This window comes from Camelus ferus, chromosome 14, assembly GCF_009834535.1.
Source record: "Camelus ferus isolate YT-003-E chromosome 14, BCGSAC_Cfer_1.0, whole genome shotgun sequence".
Lineage (NCBI taxonomy): Eukaryota > Metazoa > Chordata > Mammalia > Artiodactyla > Camelidae > Camelus > Camelus ferus.
In genome coordinates this window covers 24,518,971-24,525,563 of record NC_045709.1, presented here as the reverse complement: position 1 = coordinate 24,525,563, position 6,593 = coordinate 24,518,971, and positions in this window count along the sequence as shown.

The window sequence follows — 6,593 nt, the reverse complement described above, 5'->3', positions numbered from 1 at the left end:
CTGAGGGCACAGCAGGGACAAGACAGACTCATGGTCCTGGGACTCTGGTGAAGGGGCAGGAGAAATAGTGTAAGGGTTTTAATAAACATAAGGAGGCTTAGTTTAGGACAGGGCAGTGGGTGAGCCTACTTTAAATGGGTGGTCAGGAAAGTCCTTTTTGAGGTGAGTGAGAAGGAGCCGCCGCTGTCGAGCCCAGAGAATTCCAGGAGGAGGGACGGTGAGGTTGGCGGGAGGGTGGACTGCAACAGGAAGACTGGTCAGCAGGCAGCTGGAGGAGCAGGCAAGACTCTTACCTTGTAGGGCCTCATAGGCCACATGAAGGAGGCTGGATTTCATTGCAAACACAGGCCAAGCTGTTGAAGGTTATTAATAAAGGCAGAGACTTGCTCCAGGTCATGTGTTAAGATCACCTTGGCTCCGGGGGCAGGGGGGCAGTAGAAGAGCAGCCCAGCAAGAACAGACACAGTGGGGGGGTTAGGAGGCCAGGAGAGCAGAGACCTGGACGAGGAGGTGTGACAGGTGGGAGGCCATGTGTGAAGCACCTGGCTCTTGTGAGTGTGTGCATGTGTACCTGGATCTGGATGAACAGGCTTCCGTGGAGGAATTTTGTAAAGGAGGTTGCCTGTTGATGAGCCAAGTCAGGCCACCAACATCCGTCGCTGACAGCGTTATTATCGGGATGGGGAAAGTCTCTTCCCAGGAGACTTAAAATAGAACAAGTGCACATTTGCTAGTTGCTTCTGACTGTTCACAAAGACCGTGAGGTCTCCGTGCTCACTCGGCAGCCATCACCCCAAGAGTGCAGTTGAATGTTTCTTAACAGGACTGGAACAACTGCTGGTGGTCATTAAACACCCGGGACTGAGATGACTCCTCAAAGCCTTGTCTCTCGAATGCTCACGGCAGCCCCACCCGTTAGTAGTGTCAGCCTTGCATGACAGAAGGGAGATGGGTTTGCGGGATCAAGTGACCGTCCAGCACTGTCCATCCCCTCTACTAAGTGGCTCGACCATAGAATCTGCCAAGTCGGGTCAGGACAGTGCTTGGATGGAAACCTGCCTGCTGTCCAGAGACCACACCCTCAGGCAGGCTTTACAGAGCTAAGGTTACAGAGAACTGATAGCAATTCAGAATATTCCTTTCTGTAGATGCGCAAACGAGCCCTGCCCCATGAGGGACAGTCCTCCTTCTCTGGAAAAGCCAGTTTGCCCTGTTCGCACAAGCATCGGGCATTCCTCACCTCCAGATAAACATGTGCGTCTTTGCACCTTTGAACCAGTTCTAACAACTGCCTAGTTCCCGCATCTGGATACAAGCTAAATAAAATCATTAACACTTACTTGTTGTTATATCTGGGTGAGAGCCATGATTTTACCTTTCCTTTGAAAATTGACATTTAACACTGAAAAGAGAGGACGAAAGCTACCATCTACTCCCCTCGGGGGCACCTGGCCTCAGCTCAGCCAGCGCGGGCCTCCCCCGCCAGCACCTGGCCCCATCTTGCACTTTTGCTTCACCGATGCTGTTCTTTCCGCTTCAGACCAGAACTCCGGGCGAGCTCCTTCTCCTCTGTCCCACTCCTGGTTCTCAGCCCTCCCCTTCGACATACCAGAACCTAACTCGGGATTTTATCTTCTTGGTCCAGAGGTTCTAAGATAAAGTTTAATGTAGATTTAAGGCAAAAGCCTGATTCATTTTAAAGGGATAGAGGCTCCCTTCTACAGAGTCGTTGTGAAGATAAATTGAGATATTGTGGAGAGAAGCATTTTGTAAGTGCATAGGTACTAGATTTATCAGTTGGTGGGGTTTTTCCCTACATTATGTGTTAACATTTGTATAACATGGGATTTCTTCCTCTTGGTTTCATTTTTCGACAAATTAAGCACTGCTAGGACACAGCAGGACCTAAATGATGGGAGAAGCACTGAGACTGAGCAATGCGGTGCCGGCCTGAGAGGAGCAAGTGATACAACAGGAAAGACAGACTTTTAAATAAGCTGTCCAGCAAGGGCAGGATTGACAGAGGCGCAGAATGTCCTGGGTCTCCAGGGAACACCCTGAGTGGGCCCAGCTCACGTTTTAAGAGCTGAGATTTCGAAGGCAAAGATGAGGGAGAGTTTTGCAGGTACCAGGAAAAGAAGGGGAAAGGCCCAGGGATGTGCCCAGTGGGTCACGACGCGTCCTGGAAGCCAGCGCCCCCAGGGCAGACTGCGAGCTCCCTGGGCGAAGCGACAGGAGGGTGCAGACAGCTGCTGGCCCTAAGGACCCCTGTGAGCCTGGGTGCATTACAGCCCCTGTCATCCCGGGGGTACTACAGTATCTGTGACCCCCTAAGAGACAGAAATGAGATTCCCTGTGGGAGTAAGACTAACTCACACATCCAGGTGAGATGATAGGACGCCCCACAAACAAGGAGACTGATACTAAAGCCTATTAGTCAGAAAGGCCTGAGGTGTCCACAGTGGCCTGCAGGCCCTCACAGGGTGACCTGTCCACGTGGCCTGCAAGTCTAGCTGGGGCCTTGTGAGGGCTGCCCCTCGGGAAGTGCCTTCTCCCTGATGTCTCAGGTCTGTGGACCAGCACCTTCTACCCTGACACCCCTCCCTTCCACGCTTCGCTTTTCTCCACGGCAAACGCCAGCCTCTGATGCACTGCACGTTTTACCTCCTCTGTTCCCTGAAGCGTCAGCCCCAGGAGGGCAGGAACGGCTCAGAGAACAGCTCAGTAAGGGTGACGGAGGAATGGCTGGAGGAGCGAGAACAGATGGTCAACAAGGGGGTGAGCCTCGAACGGAGGCTCAGAAACAGGAACGTGGAGGGACCCCCACTCAGGAGGCAGAGGAAGGACTCTGACCAGCTGTTCACAGAGGAAAGTGTCCTGGGCCTTGGGGTCTGGTGGAGCTGTTTTGAATACTCTCTGCAGAGTATTCATGTTTCGAACCCGTTCCCCGCTGGCCGCAGAACAGGATGTCTGAGTCCCCTTTAGAATCTGAGAAAAGTGTTCACACTCAGCTGGGGACATCATGGCCTGGCTGTCAGCTGCCAGGGCTGCTTCCTGACTTTCTCAGCTTGACTGGATTGTCCTCCATTATCAGCAGAGAAGGCCAGTAAGGACAACTCTCTGTGCTTCAGTTTCCTCAGATGCGTTCACGGAAAACTCCTGCACCCACTCCACACTTCTCCAGTTCAGCTGTAACGTGGCAGTGACGACAGCTCTCTCCAGCGCAAAAGGGCGGCCTGGGGAGCAAAGAGGTGCCGCGTTCATCTGAGCTGAATCCCATCCAGTGTGAGACAACAAGCTTCTAAAGCTATTAAACATTTTCTACAGGGGTTCCGAGAACCCGGCCTCTTAATAAATTCCCCCCAAAAGATTTGTGCTCAGAACTAGCAACCTCACCCTCCTCAGGTGCTGGGGTCAAATGCACACAGAGCTGCGGGGCTTTCTCGGGTGAAGGAGCCGCCCTCTCCAACCACGACTCTTCCAACAGCTCCCCTGGGCCCAGGCCACGAAGCTGCCCAGACCTTCAGATACTAAAGCCCAGTGTTCAGACTGTCTCCAGAACGGCTAGGTCTCCAAGAAGCAGTGATATTTACCACCCAACAGTGAAAGACTTAGGTCCACAAGGGCACATTTGTACTGTCTTGCCCTGCTGCTTATCCAGATTCTTCAGAAGGAAGCAGCCATCCCACTTTTACGAAAACTCGGCCCTTTCTCAAGCAGTAGTCAGCCATTTCACACATTACATTATCAGAGAGGGGTGCTGTAGTCACTCTGCAGAAAGAGAAGACACCCCACCCCAAAGCTGGCTCAGACGTCAAGACGACCGAAGCCGTCCCCGTTCCACGTACCAGGGCACGGGAAGGCTTACTCCTCACATCATGAGATTTCCTAAGGCGAGCAGGGTGGTTCCCAAGCAAGTCCAAAAACAGCTTGAGAGAGCAGAGAAAGGAAACTGGCTCAGACTTTGTATCATGGTGGGGGATGGACTGAGGGCTCCAAAAGAGAGAACAGCCAGGCTTTCTTATTGTTGCCCAGACGTGCGGCAGAAAGAAAGGGACAAGTGATGCTTAAAATCTATCAGCAGTCAAACACCAAAAAGATGAAGTCTGACTCCTTACTATGGGGGCATGTCTGATTTACGTCAGCTCAGCGGGACGAGGAGGGAGGCATAAAGAAACGGTGACACAGCTGATAGAGGACTGCGACTCAAAATATAAAAATTACTCTTAAAACTCAACAATAAGAAAAACCCAATCGAAAAATGAGTCAAAGACAGTAACAGACACCTCACCAAAGAAGTTATACTGATGGCGAATAAGCATCTGAAAAGACACTTCACATCACGTCATCAGGGAAATGCGGATTAATACATGACACTGCTACACATCTAATGAAATGGCTAAAATCCAGAACGCTGACAACACTAAGTGCTGACAAGGAAGTGGAGCAGCAGGAACTCTCATTCGCTGCTGGTGGAAGTGCAAAATGGTGCAGCCAGTGTGGAACCCACTCTCACCATTCGATCCAGAAGTCGTGCTCCTTGGTATTTACCCAAAGATGCTGAAAACTTATGTTCACACAAAAACATGCACATAGATGTTTATAAAAGCTTCATTCAGCATTGCGGACAACATGGTTCCAGAGGCCCTACACTGTGCCAAGAACTGTGCTGGGCACTGACTGTAAGCCTTATTTAGTGCTTATTATTTGCCAGACACTGTTGTGAGCACTTTTATATCTGTTAATTCATTTAATCTACCTCACAACAACCTTGAGAGGTAGATACTGTTTTATTATTTATATATTTTATTTATTATTTTATTATTTATTTATTTATTATTACCCCCATTTTACAGATGGGAAAACTGAGGCAGAGCCACTCAATCTGTCAGACTCCAAAGTCTGAGCTCTCAGCCACTGCGTGATGCTGTCTCACATAAACGAGGCATCAGTCAACCCCTGTGAAATCCAAAGATATTTATTTCAGTCTCTTCTACTGGAAAAGCATGCATTCCAAAAATATTTTCCATAGTGATTTTTATGTATTAACATGAAAAATAAAACCTCAAAAGTATTTGAATGGTCCTACACAATTTTTAAAATTCCTTTTACTTTTATGGTGTCAGTGGGAAAGCAATGGCGGAAGCAGGCTTACCAGTACACTTCCATCTTGTAGGAAGGAAAACCAGGGCTCAGAGAAGTCAGGGCTCGATTACAAAACACTGTAGCCAGACCTCTCTCCAGGACCAGCATTGCTTCAGCTGGGCCAACCTCTGAAAGGTAATTTCAGGTTCACCCAAAGAGCAGAGCTGATGAAACTGTGACTTGTTGGAGAATTCTTTTCCATCTCACTCATTACATGTCTGCTAATGCGATCTGGCCCCAGGATATTAGGAAACCAAGTCCAGTGATAAGGCTGTTGCAGCTTTCATCGCACAATTCAAGCGTATGCTCCAGAGTCTCTCCACTGAAGAGCATCTCCAGAGATGTGGGACACATCACCTGAAAACAGCAGTGATGCCTCTACCTGTTGTTGACAGCGGACCATTCACAAAGCCCTCCACACTTGATCTTCATAACAAACCTGAGAAATGATCTGGGCATTTTATAGATGAGGAGATTGAATCTCAAAGACTGATTTGTCTAAAGTCACACAGGTCATCAGTGACAGAATTGGGTTTATTTGCCTCCTGGTACAGAGTATTTTTTATTTGTTTTGTTTTGTTTGAACCTTCTTGTACCTTCAACTACTTTCAACAATCATTTCCATTTTGCTGTGCTTTACTTAATTTATGGCCCCACTTTTTTTTTTTTCCTTGCTGGAACATGACATCATCCCACATTACCCCTAAATTAGGGTTGCCAGACTTAGCCAATGGAAATACAGGTCATTCAGTTAAAATTGATAATAATAAACAATTTTTAGTAAAAGTATGTCCTGTGCAACAGTGTATTTTATCTTGCAGCTCTACCCTAAATACTTCAGTTTGCAGTCTTAAAAAGGCAGGTTTTACTACATAACGAATAACAACATCAACAATAATTCCTTGATAGCATCTAATATGTACAAATCCAAATTTCCGTAATTCTCTAAAAACACCTTTTTACTACAAGTTTGTTAAAATGGAGACATAGAGGGGGTCCATTATTATGTTTGGCTGTTACAGCTTTTAAAGTGACTTTTATTCTGAGACAGTCCCTTCCTCCTCTCCTGCCCCTTTTTTCTTTTTTTATGCTGTTTACTTGTTGAACTGGGTCGGCTGTCCTGTAGAGGGCTCCACACTCTGAATCTGGCTGATTGCTTCCTTTTAGTGTCATTGACTTGTACCTCTAGCACACGTACTTCCTGTAGACAGTAAGTTTCATTTAAAGGCTTCATTCAGGTTAAACCTTTGAGGCCAGAATAGAGGTGCTGTGATGCAGAGTATTTTTCATGATCCCAGTGACTATTTCATTCAAAGTTCTTTACAGCTGGAGAGGCTCAGTCAGAGTCTAAGCAGGTTGGGAGCCTCCCTCTTTGCTTGCCTGCACGCTGGGCCCTCTGTGGCGCACACCAGCGTTACCTCAGGACTCTCATCCTGCCCACCCAGCAG